Raw genomic sequence first — 13,553 nt, 5'->3', positions numbered from 1 at the left:
AGTGATTGCAGCATTGCACTTCAGCCTGGGCAACAGAGCCAGATCCAGTCTCTAAGGAAAAAAAAAAAGAAAAGAAAAGAAAGGAAAGGAAAAGAGAAAAGAAAAGAAAAGAGAAGTAGGAAACAGGCCAGCAGAGAGAGCACAAGAGAATGTGGTGGAAGCTTGTCTACAACAGCTTTCCTGGGCTCGAACATTCCGCCTGAAGACTAGAGAGGGTGAGTAACTGAGCCTTCTAAGTGTAAACACTGGAGAAACACAAGGCCCCATTCATCCACGCCTCCCTCAGCCTGCCGCTGGGGCCTCCTGGAAGTGGACAGATGGATTTCCTTCCCCTGGGACCACAGTTACAGCCCTGGAGAGCCTCAGGCAGCACAGGAGAGAGGCAGCGGCCAACACGGAGAGGCCAGTAGCGCTCCGTGAATTTGTGAATATGCTTTCCCATTTAGGGCTCTCTGGAGAATTCCAGGAACCAACCCTCAGCCTCCGTTTGACAGAGCCACTTTTCATCTTCCCTGGCTTCGGCACAAGCGAATGCACACAGGCGAAAATCAGTTAATAACTATGCGCATTTTCTAATAAATTTTAACAATTTAAGAGTGCAGTACAGCTTTATTATGGTTTTTATTTCACTACCACTAATTCAGCTCGTAATAACCTGCCAGAGACACAGAATTCACTTGACATACACTCTGAGTGCCAAGATAATGGAATAAGCTCAAGAGAAACCTTGAGTCTCACCCAACTGGGCGTTCCCTATTCCCTTGGGGAGTGACAAAGGGGTGCTGGCCTCAGAGTGGCTGCAAGGGAAATGTGAGCTATGAGATGCCCCCCAGCCTGGGTCTGAATGGCCAGCTTCCCAGTGATTCCCTTTCCATGGAAGGCAGAAAGATGTAAAAGCACAGACTGTGCTGTATTTAATGACAGCCAGGTTCTTGGGATTAGTTGCAGGGCTCAGCCTGCTACACTGCTGACTGATATGGTTCGACTGTGTCCCCACCCAAGTCTCATCTTGAATTGTAGCTCCCATAATCCCCACGTGTCGTGGGAGGGACCCCATGGGAGGTAGTTGAATCATGGAGGTGGTTTCCCTCATACTGTTCTCATGATAGTGACTAACTCTCACGAGGTCATATGGTTTTTATAAGGGGGAATTTCCATGCACAAATTCTCTCTTGTCTGCCGCCATGTAAGATGTGCCTTGTACCTTTCAGCTTCCATGATTGTGAGGCCTCTCCAGCCATGTGGAACTGTGAGTCCATTAAACGCCTTTTTCTTTGTAAATTACCCAGTCTCAGGTATGTCTTTACCAGCAACGTGAGAACAGACTAATACAACTGCATTCCTTAAGCCTCTTGGTGACTAGAAGGTGAAATGGTGTTGATCTTCTTGGGCCTGGCAGCTGGCCAACCACACCTCATTCAGGCCTGACCCAAGGGAAATGAGATCAGATCAGAGAAGATGCTTGCTTCTAGGAACCCCTGTCTAGTTTTTCTCACTCCCTCCCTGCCTGCTCTGCGCACACCCCCTCTTAAATAATGTTCTGCAAGTGTGGGTCCAAACAAGCAGCCTCAGAGTCACCTGGGAAAGCTGTTGATGCTGCAAATTCTCACCTTCTTCCCAGCCCTACTGAATCAGAAATTCAGAAGGGGTGAGGCCCAAAAAAATCTGTCTTGAAAAAACCTCTAGATGAGCCTGGGCGACATGCAAGGCCTCGTCTCTACAGAAAACAAAAAATTAGCCAAGCATGGTTGCACACGCCTGTAGTCCCAGCTGCTTGGGAGGCTAAGCAGGGAGGCTTGCGCCGCTTGAGCCAAGGAGGTCAAGTCTGCAGTGAGCTGTGACTGCATCAGTGCACTCCAGCCTGGTGATCGGATGAGACCCTGTCTCAAAAAAAAAAAAAGAAAAAAGAAACCCTCTAGATGATGATTTTGGTGCTTGCTGAAATTTTAGAAACACTCAAGTTTTAGAGATTAGGAGGGAGAGATTTGAAAATGCCTGGAAATAGGGAGTTCTGGAAATACAGTCAAGTAGTCTGGCAATCTGGGGTTTAGCTCTGCTGTTCTCTCTACCTTGCCAGGAAATCATGGGCCTCAGTTTTTTCATTTGGAAAATAAGAACACAGGTTGGACACTCACGAAGGCCCCTGGCAGTCCTGACATTCTGGGACTGATGACTGAAATAAAGTTGACAGATTACAGACAGTGTCCCTTTCACTAGAGAGAAGCCTGAGTGGGTCAATCCTAGGAGATCCTAAGGGGTTCGGTTGCTAAGGGCTGTTTTAGCTTCAAAACAAAGGAGAACAATGGCAAGGAGAAGGGTCTGTCACCAGGAAAAGTTAAAGAAGGTGAGAAACCCAGTTGTGTGGAGTATGTGTGTGTGTGTGTGTGTGTGTGTGTCTAGAGTATGCAAATTTATCTAGGTTTTTGCTTGCTTTAACTATCTTTTCTCTCCATTTTATCTTTTGCCTTTCTTTCTTTTCTTTCTCTTTCTTTCCTTTTTTCTTTCCTTCCTCCCTCCCTCCCTCTCTCTCTTTCCTTCCTCCTTCCCACCCTTCCTTCCTTTCTTTCCTTCCTTCTTTCCTTCTTTCTTTCCTTCCTCTCTCCCTCCCTCCCTTCCTTCTTTCCTTCCTACCTTCCTTCCTTCTTTCCTTCCTCCCTCCCTCCCTTCCATTCTCCCTTCCTTCTTTCCTTCTTTTCTTCCTTCCTTCTTTCTTTCCTCCTTCCCTCCCTGCCTCCCTTCCTTCCTCCTCTCTCCCTCCCTCCCTCTGTTCCTTCCTTTTTTCCTTCCTTCCTTCCTTATTTCCCCCGTCCCTTCTCTTTCTTTCTTTTTGAGATAGAGTCTCACTGTGTTGTCCAGGTTGGAGTGCAGTGGTGCAATCATGGCTCACGGCAGCCTTGATGCCTAAGCTCCAATGATCCTCCCACCTCAGCCTCCCAAGCATCTGGTTCTATAGGTGTGCAACCACCACACCCAGCTAATTTGTTTTTCTTTTTATTTTTTGTAGAGATGAGGTCTCGCTATGGTGCCAGGCTATTCTAAACTCCTGACCTCAAGCAATCCTCCTACCTCAGCCTCCTGAGTAGCTGGTTCTCCAAGCATGCACCACTATCCCTGGCTAATTATTTTTATTTTTGTTTTTTTGTAGAGATGGAGTCTCGCTATGTTGCCCAGGCTGGCCTTGAACTCGTAGGCTCAAGCCATCCTCCCACCTCAGCCTCCCAGAGTGTTGAGATTACAGAAGTGAGCCACGGCGCCCAGCCTTGCCTGTATTTCTTGACTACCTGTTTCTCCAAAAACACGATTAAGTCTCTCTCATTCTATTGAGAAATAAACAAAATCCTTCCTTATGTTTTGCAAGGTCTTCTACCTGCCATCTTTTCTCTCCTTCGCATGAGAATAGACCATCTTAAAATAGTAGCCGCCACGTAGAGACATCACAGCAAATTTCTTATTACTTCCTTGACCTCCTCCCTCAATCTGGCTTCTACCTCCATCACTCCAGGAACCTGGCTGGCTGCCTCCTACTTTCTAACTCCGACGGACACTTCCGGGCTTTATGTTGCTTCATCTCACTGGCATTTAACACTCCATCCTCTCCAGATTCTACCTTCTGACTGCCCCTGGTTGGGCTTCAAGTGATGCCAAATAGCTGCCACTCTTTGCCTTAGTTTATAAGTTTATATTTTATGTTTCATGACACACACATAAATTTGCATGCTATCCAAAGTATGTTACGGAAATAGACAAGGTATAGGCCACCTAACTTTTCAGCATTCCTTAAATGGAAACTCAGAAGAAAATACAGTTGACCCTCGAACGCTGTGGGGGTTAGGGGTGCTGCTCCCCTTGCCCCATGCAGTTGAAAATCTGCATACAACTCTTTCTTTTTTTGTGGAGACAGTGTATCACTCTGTTGCTAAGGCTGGAGTGCAGTGGCGCCATCATAGCTCACTGCAGCCTCCTGGGCTCAAGTGATCCTCCTTCCTTAGCCTCCCAAGTAGCTGTAACTACAGGCACATACCATCATAACTAGTTAATTTTTAAAATTATTTCCAGAAATAATTTAAATTATTTTACAAGCCCAGGCTGGTATCAAACCCCTGAGCTCATACAATCCTCCTACCTCAGCCTCCCAAAGTCTTGGGATTACAGGCGTGAGCCACTATGCCCAGTCACATATGACTTTTGAATCTCCAAAAACTTGACTGCTAATAGCCTACTGTTGACCAGAAGGCTTATTGATAACGTAAACAGTTGATTAACACATATGTTGTGTGTTAGATATAATGTATTCAGTATTCTTACAATAAAGTAAGCTAAAGAGGAGGAAATGTTATTAAAATATCATGAAGAAGAAAAAATATATTGACTATTCATTAAATGGAAGTGGATCATCATAAAGGTCTTTATCCTTGTCGTTTATTCTTTTTTTTTTTTGAGATGGAGTCTCGCTTTGTCGCCCAGGCTGGAGTGCAATGGCACAATCTCAGCTCACTGCAACCTCTGCCTCCCGGGTTCAAGCAATTCTCTGCCTCAACCTCCTAAGTAGCTGGGATTACAGGCGCCCAACACCATGCCTGGCTAATTTTTTTGTATTTGTAGTAGAGACGGGGTTTCACCATCTTGGCCGGGCTGGTCATGAACTCCTGACCTCATGATCCACCCGCCTCGGCCTCCCAAAGTGCTGGGATTACAGGTGTGAGCCACTGCACCGGGCCTTTCCTTGTCTTTTTCACATTGAGGAGGCTTAGGAGGAGGAAGAAAAAGAGGGTTTGGTCTTCCTGTCTCAGGGGTGGTAGAGGCAGAAGGAGATCTGTGTATAAGTGGCCTCTTACAGTTCAAACCCAAATTGCTCAAGGATCAACTGTATGATTTTAGAATTAAATGCCAGAAAGCTTTGGTTTTCCTTAAGGAACCATATCATCTCACGGACAACAAAACTCAGAATGCAATTCCCAAAATAGTTTAAAACAGACAAATGGTTAATGTCAGTCCCTGGAGAGAACACCAACTGGAAATGATCATGGGGGTGGCGCTGGGGTGCAGACCATGTCCTGTTTCTTGGTCTGGGTCCTGGTTAGGTAGCACCCAGCATATCCAAAACCCCAATATGTATTGACCCATACAATTATGATCTGAGAGCATTGGTAAATTTTTTTAAGAAATTCCCATTTTCAGGCCGGGTGCGGTGGCTCAAGCCTGTAATCCCAGCACTTGGGAGGCCAAGGCGGATGGATCACAAGGTCAGGAGTTCGAGACCAGCCTGGCCAATATGCTGAAACCCCGTCTCTACTAAAAATACAAAAATTAGCCAGGAGTGGTGGCGGACGCCTGTAGTCCCAGCTACTCGGGAGGCTGAGACAGGAGAATTGCTTGAACCCGGGAGGCGGAGGTTGTAGTGAGCCGAGATCGGGCCACTGCACTCCAGCCTGGGAGATAGCGAGACTCTGTCTCAAAAAAAAAAAAAAGAAAAAGAAAAAAAGAAATTCCCATTTTCTCTTTTCTGACCAGAAAGTTCTGATCAGATTAGCAGCTCAATTATATTCTTATACAGTTTTATGACCAGTCAGGCGCAGGGGCTCATGCCCGTAATCTCAGTACTTTGGGAGGCCAAAGTGGGAGGATCACTCGGGGCCAGAAGTTTAAGACCAGCCTGGACAACACAGTAAGACTTTGTCTCTCAAAATTAAAATAAAATAGAATCTGGCCAGGCACAGTGGCTCAAGCCTGTAATCTCAGCACTTTGGAAGGCTGAGGCAGGTGGATCACTTGAGGCTAGGAGTTCAAGATCAGCCTGGTCAATATGAGGAAATCCCATCTCTACTAAAAATACAAAACTCAGCTGGGTGTGGTGGCTTTTGCCTGTAATCCCAGCTACTCCAGAGGCTGAAACAGGAGAATCGCTTGAACCCGGGAGGCAGAGGTTGCAGTGAGCTGAGATCACACCCCTGCCCTCCAGCCTCAGCAACAGAGCGAGACTCTGTCTCAAAAACAAACAATAATAATAATAAAATAGAATCTTATGACCTTTATTTCTGCATTCTGTTTTTTGTCCTGATCTTGCTCCTCTGTTCTAAATCGTATTTTAGAATACAAATACAAACATTTTTGGTACAAAATTTTTTATGTTTAGTTTATGATCATATATTTTATATTTCATTATATATACGTGTCAAAAATGCTATCCAAAATGCTTTATGGAAGTAGACAAGGTGTAAATAAATATTCTTTCAAGTAGGGTAAAATCTGTCTTTTGTTTCCATATTCTTTACTCCTGGTATGCAGCAGTTGTTTGATTAATGCTGAAAGAAATAAAAGTTTATCTGTGAAGAAAAAGAGAACAAGAGAGCAAAAGCTAAAGGAGTCGGTAGGAGCTAAGGGAAGGTTTTTTTCTGAGATGAGAAAGATCTGAGCAGACCTACAGGGAGGTGGGAAGAAGCCAGGAGAAAGGAACAAGTTAAAAACTGGGAGAATGAGGGCCGGGCATGGTGACTCATGCCTGTAATCCCAGCACTTTGAGTGGCTGAGACAGGAGGATCACCTGAGGTCAGGAGTTCGAGACCAGCCTGGCTAACAGGGTGAAACCCCATCTCTACTACAAATATAAAAATTAGTCGGGCACGGCAGCATACACCTGTAATCCCAGCTACTTGGGAGGTTGAAGCAGGAGAATATCTTGAACCCCGGGAGGTGGAGTTTGCAGTGGGCCAAGATTGCACCATTGCACTTCAGCCTGAGCAACAGAGCGAAACTCCATCTCAAAAAAACAAACAAAAAAAATATTTGGGAGAACGAGCTATGAGTCTTGGTCCCAGGAGAGACGAGGATGTAGAATGTACAAACAGGGCGAATCGTCTTGAAGGAGAAAGAAGAAAGACACCTCCTTCTCAATCTCCGGGTTTGGTTTCTGGTCATCTTTTTAACCTGTAAATAGCCGTGATGCCTCAGAACTCAGTTCTTCGTCTCTTCCATCTCCCGATGATCTCATCTGAGATGGCTTTAAATACCATCTGTACTCTGATTCCCAAGGCTGTCTCCAGCCCAAATCTCTCCCGTGAACCCAGGACTGCCCACTCAACATCTCCACCGGGAGCCTCAACAGACGTCTCCAATTTAACATGAGAAACACCCGACTCCTGCTCTCCTCCCAAACCTGCTCCACCCACAGCTGTCCCTGTCTCAGGCCAAGGAAGCTTGAGTCATCCTCGACTCATCTCACACAACTCTCCAACCCATCAACACATCCCATTGCCTCCATCCTGAAAAAAAAAAAAAACAAGAAGTTCAGAATCCTAGCATTTGGCAGACCTCCACTGGTACCCCACTGGCCAGCCACCATTACCTCTCGCCTGGATTAAATGTTCACCTCCTGGATGATCTTCCTGCTCCCGCCTTGCCCACCCACAGTCTTTCCTCAACACAGCAGTGAGGAGGATCATTTAAAAATGTTTCTCCTCTGCTCAGAGCCCAGCGCTGGCTCCCGCCTCACTCAAAGCAAAAGCCAAAGTTCTTACAACGCCTCCGAGAGTTTTCATTCTGCTGCCACCTTTATTTATTTAGGATTGCATTTTATTTAGGATTGCACTTTATGTAGGGTTGCAATTATTTAGGATTGCACTTTATGTAGGGTTGTAATTATTTAGGATTGCACTTTACGTAGGGTTGCACTTATTTAGAATTGTACTTTATTTAGGGTTGCACTTATTTAGGATTGCATTTTATTTAGGGTTGCACTTATTTAGGATTAAACTTTATTAAGGATTGCACTTAGGATTGAGCATTATTAAGGGTTGCACACACACACACACACGCCTGTCTCGGGACCTCATCCTCCTCCTCAGCTGTATTTCTCTCCAAAGCGTGTGTCACCGTCTGATGTGCTCCGTACAATTTACCTTTCGTGGCTTATTTTTTTATTTTTATTTTATTTTTTTTTTTTTGTCATATTCACTGCCTGCAAGTTCCGCAAGAGCAGGGGATTTTGTGTGCTGTGTTCACCGCCACATCCCCGGTGCGTAGGACACAGCTTGGCAAAGGATCGATGCTCAGTGCGTATTTGTTCAATTCCATTTCCCCAGGTAATTCCGTTGCTTAAAATCCTTCAGTGACTCCATCTCCTTCAAAATGAAGTCCCCGCCTTTCACGCACCCAGGGTCCTTTAGGATCTAACCCCTGTCTCCTCTCCAGCTTCTTCTTTTATCACATTGCCTCCCATAATGGTTAGACAGATTTGCTGCCGCTCCCTCGAGTGTTCCTTTCACCTCTGTTCTTTGCGTGTGTAATTTCTTCAGCCTAGGATGATACTTCATAGCCACCTCTGTCGGGACTCAGTTTGGGGATCATCTACTCAAAAGAAGCTCTCCCAAGGCCAAGATCATCATCCTCCCATGATCCACCGGACTCGTGCCCCTTGTAGCCTATGACACACACTATTTACCTCCCATCCCTTTACTTGAGAATAGGGGGCAGCCAATCTCACGTGGGTTCCTCCAACCCCTAGCTAGAGAGACCCTCTGCGAATGTGAGGTGGTGGTGGTGGTATTCACTATGACGATGATGATGATCTTTGATCAATTTTTTTTGTTTTGAGACAGAGTTTCTCTCTTGTTGCCCAGGCTGGAGTGCAGTGGTGCGATCTCGGCTCACTGCAACCTCCGGGAGGTGGAGGCTGCAGTGAGCAGAGATCATGCCATTGCACTCCAGTCTGGGTGACAGAGTGAGACTCCGTCTCAAAAACTAAATAATTAAATTTTTAAAAAATTGTTAAATCAATGGCTCTCCCCGGTAGGTACTAAGTGTCTCCACACAAATCAACTTACTCTTTTTTAATGGATTGATACATTGATAGACTCGTTCTACACCCCAGAGTAGCAGTTGAAGCTCCTCTTTCCATTCACAGCAGTTCTCCCCTTTCAGAGTCTCTTCTCTTCTTCAAAGCATGAAAAAGAGGAAGTAGCACATGAAGAGGGAAGGCTGCTAGCAATCAGAATGGCTCCCGGGGCACTCCTGGAGTCCGCAGGCACCCGGTACAGGTTCCAGTGCAGGAGACAATTTTTTTTTTTTAGTACAGTTCAAATTTCCCCACAAATGGATCTATCTTAATCCAAATTTATTACAGTTATGAGGCTCTTTGATCTAACTGACTCAGCTGTACTTCTTAAGTAAACTGAGTGAGAATTGGTTTTGCTTAGTCATTAAAAACCACCTATGTTGAAAGTTACGTGTCCACAGACTGGCATGTATTCATTCAATAAACTTTGATGTTGCTTCCGCACCATGCCAGTCCCTGTGCCAGCTTTTGAGAGAGACAGAGTGACAGGGAGGAGGCCATCCCTGCCCTCAGAAAAGGCACAGTCCAGCAGTCAGTACAGGGGTCACTGAAACTATTTAAATGGTCCAATCCTTTGTGTTAATGTTGATTTAATTCAAGGCAGATGCAATTGAAAGAAGAGATGCTCCTTTATACCAGCTACTTACACAGACTTTAGCTAAATGACTCCATTTAATCCTGACAATGCTACCATATTACAGACAGAGAAACTGACGTGCAATGAGATTCACCAGCAGCCCAGGCTACCTGCTCTTGTGTGGTGAAGCTGAGACTCCAATGAAGGTCTGTCGGTCCCGAAAGGGCATGCCTTTCCCACCACCCTGTAAGCTAAGAGCCCACCACGGCCATTAAAGAAATGTCAACAGACCACAGAACTACACAAAGTTGCCAAATCTAAGCAAACTCCCCTGGGACCTGTTTACAGCTTCTTGAAACCAGCAGCCATCAGTGAATTAAAACACACACACACACACACACACACACACACACACACACACACCCCCCATTAAGTTGAAAAGAAAATTTGACACAAAGAAACAGTCTACTTAATTAGTTATTGTTAATAGACCCCAGCTGGTACAAAAACACAGTTAGTGACATCTATTTCAAGCCTCTTTTGGCTTCCCTTAGAAAGTAAAAGAAGGGTGTTGACCTTTGGGCCACCAGGCAACAGAGGAAGAGGTGCCTATAGCTGTGTGGATGAACCTTCTCCACTGAATGGTCTGTGACCTCAAGGAACTCACCCGGCTAACCATGGCCTCAGTCCGCTTCTATCCTCAGTTCCAGGAGAGAATCTGACCCTCACAGACCAGCTGACAGCACGACTTTTAAAAAGGACCTCGGCCAGGCGCGGTGGCTCACACCTGTAATCCCAACATTTTGGGAGGCTGAGACGGGTGGATCACGAGGTCAGGAGATCGAGACCATCCTGGCTAACACGGTGAAACCCCGTCTCTACTAAAAATACAAAAAAATTAGCCAGGCGTGGTGGCGAGCGCCTGTAGTCCCAGCTACTGGGGAAGCTGAGGCAGGAGAATGGCATGAACCCAGGAGGCGGAGCTTGCAGTGAGCTAAGATCTGGCCACTGCACTCCAGCCTGGACGACAGAGACACTCCATCTCAAAAAAAAAAACAAAAAAACAGAAGGACCTCAAACCTCCAACGCCACCCTCCCGGAAGCCTCCTCCCTTTAACCAGCGCGACCAAGGCCTCCATACTGAGTTTCTGATTACAGGAAACATCTCTCCCAGGGTTACTTCTTCAGAATCTTTAAATCAACCACACAGATCCACCGATGGGCATGGGGATAAGAATTCTTTCCATCAAGAGCTTCACTCATAAGCTCTGAATGGTCTCTCCTAAACCAGAGAGTTTCTGCCACAGCGGAGAGTTTGATGATTCTGATCTTACAAAATGCATTGCACCTCCAGTGTCTGGGAAGCAGACAGGCTGACTTCCGGGACATTCACCCTGAGAAAGTGCCCATCCTTGGCTGGGGGATTGCAAAGGGATTTAGCTGCAAACGCGGTAACTACCGTTCATGGAAACGGTTCAGGACTCTGCAGGCAATCACTTTGGGGGAAAATCCCTACTCACGTGAGCTGTGTTTTGGCTCAGATTCCTCTCAAGACTTGAACGGGGATGTTAACCATTCAGCATGTTTTAAAGCCCCTGGAAAATTCAGTACAAGCACTTTGCCTCCCAAGCTCCTCTCCCAGGTGGGGAATTGGAAGTCCTTAGAAGCGCTGCTCCCAAGTCACACGAACCCATGCCCCTGGGACCCCCAGAGACGACTGTCACTCAGGCCAATGAAAATGCCTCCCTCTGCCCAAGTCTGACTTTCAGGGATGTCTGCGAAGTCGTGTCAAGCTGATGGAAAGGAAATCTTTCCTTTGGGTATGACTCGGGAAGAGCATTTCACCCAGAAGGCACCCCGCGAGGGTCAAAAACAAATCAATGAAAGATTTGCAGATAGATGTTCTCTGAGCCCATGTACGATTTACACAATGCAACGTACAAAGAAGATAGATCTACTCCTTCTCTCTGCCAGGCTAGAGCAGATTCCTGAATCAAAACAACTCTTTGCCACAGAACCTGAGACTCGGCTAGAAGTGAGTTTCCTCAAAAGGCACAAGGGACAGAGTTAGGAATTCCTGAAATCACACAGCAAGCATTTGAAAAGAGAGTAAAGACGAGGGGAGAATGAGGGCAGGGGCGGGGAGGGGGGACAGGTGTCGGCAAGATGTTCCTCCGGGACGATTTACAGGGAGAAAGTTGTATGGAATGAGTTTTCCAATAACATGGGAGCGCAGCCACACAGCCATGTTCCAACTGAGTGGCAGGGCATGGATTTGATAGGCAAGTCAAGTCAGGGTTATGCCCTTTTCATTATCTCCAAGGGGAAGGGACCCGGCCAGGAGGAAATGGTTTTGCATGAGCCAGAGCTGAAAGAGGCATGTCTCCCCACTCCTCCAAACCACTTTGACAGCTGGGTGAAGCCAGGGCCAAAACAAACACGCCAGGAGCCACCGCCACCTCCAGATCTCCCTACCCCTCCCCTTCCTCCGAAACCCATCAAAACTTGATTCTGTCTCAACTAAACACAAGCTAGGAAATTGGAGAGGAGGAAGAGGGGAAGAGGAGAAGCAGAAAGGGGAAAGCAGGCAGCATCCATGCAGTCAGTTATATCATTGATTTAGAGCTACACAAGCTTCAGAGTGTCATCGGCAAGGGTCATACCTCCTGCTGATCTCGGGGGAAATTCTCCAAGATCCATGGCTGGGAGTTAAGGAGAATCTCTAAGCCATCAGGAAGGAGCAGGGCACTGCAGCTCCTCAGAATGATGGACCGGGGCGAGCTTTAATTAACAGGGTCTGATGCCTCTTCTTTTTTGGTAACTGAGCAGATTTAAAGGGCTAGAGTCCCAATTTGAAGGGTGCCAGTGCTGCTGCCGTGGCTGCTGCCGTGACTGCTCTGGCTGCTGCTTCGGCTGCTGGGAAAGCTTCCTGCAGCCCTGTCACTCCAGCAAGAAAACGGGGCTGAGAAGGTGGAAAGTGCAGCCAGAACCACCAGAGTCTCTCGGGCTGCATGGTTTGAATCGGAACCACAGGGCTGTGGACCCAGGCACTGCCTACCTTAGGAAGAACCAAGGTCCTGCTCGCTGTCTTCCAGACCGAGGGAAAGAGCTGGGCTCCGTGGAGGCAGGGGGCATCAGTGACACCCTCTTCAGACAAGGGGCTGCACGGGACACTGCCTGGGGAAAGTGGGAAACCTGGTCTGTACTGTGTGCTCCCCTCCTGAGAGCACTGCCACTTATGTAAGCTGCATGCACACACGCCTGCCCGTTATACATACATACCCACCCATGCATGCACACACACCTGCCCATGTACACACACACCTGTCATGCACACACACGCCTGCCTATTATACATACATACCCACCCATGCATGCACATACCCCTGCCCATGCACAAACATGACTGCCCATACATGTACACATACCTGCCCATGTACACACACATGCCTGCCCATGTATATGCATACACATTCCTATGTACACACATACCCACCCGTGTACACACACATTCCTGCCCATGCACACACACATGCCTGCCCATACCACACACACACGCCTGCCCATGTACACAAATACACACACGCCTGCCCATGTACACACATACACACACGCTTGCCCACATACACACACATGCCTGCCCAGGTACACACATGCCTGCTCATGCACACACACACACCTGCCCATACCACACACACACACCTGCCCCGGTACACACGTGTCTGTCCGTACACACATAGATGCCCGTTCATGCACACACACACACATCTGCCCATGCACACATACCTACTTGCCCACTTTCCAGACTTGTGCCCGCAGCCAGCTAGATACCCTGCCCCTAAGCCTGCATATTACAGGCAGATCACCAAGAGAAATAGTTGTGACACAGAGCATGGCCAGGAGAGGAACAGAGAAAGGTAGCCACAGGAATGAGGGGAAGAGCAAACCCACGTTGGGGATTCCCAGCATCTCCGGCTGCCTTTGATAGAGCACGAATCTGTGTTAAGGACAGTTCCTGTGTCAGGGATAGAAGGCCAGCCTCAGAGACCCCCTTCCCATGCCACCTCTTTTCACTTGTCCCTGCTTGAGCAGCTGCTGGTCCCTTTGTGAGCCTGTCTTGGCTAAGACCACGCCTCATCCTCACAA

General features: G+C 47.2%; 1 protein-coding gene across 4 annotated transcripts in view; it reads right to left on the bottom strand.

Moving 5' to 3' along the window:
• CALN1 (calneuron 1) overlaps nt 1–12,295 on the bottom strand; it is a 662,896-nt gene extending 650,601 nt beyond the window's left edge. For all 4 annotated transcript variants that reach the window (XM_050783591.1, XM_050783597.1, XM_050783596.1 and 1 more), the window contains exon 1: nt 12,071–12,295. The gene's annotated coding sequence lies outside the window, so the exon portion shown is untranslated. The remainder of the gene's footprint in view (nt 1–12,070) is intronic.
• Nucleotides 12,296–13,553: the final 1,258 nt, after the last annotated feature.

This window comes from Macaca thibetana, chromosome 3 (assembly GCF_024542745.1).
Source record: "Macaca thibetana thibetana isolate TM-01 chromosome 3, ASM2454274v1, whole genome shotgun sequence".
NCBI classification, from domain to species: domain Eukaryota; kingdom Metazoa; phylum Chordata; class Mammalia; order Primates; family Cercopithecidae; genus Macaca; species Macaca thibetana.
Note: the sequence above shows the minus strand (reverse complement) of the source record. Positions and strands in the feature narration are given on the sequence as shown.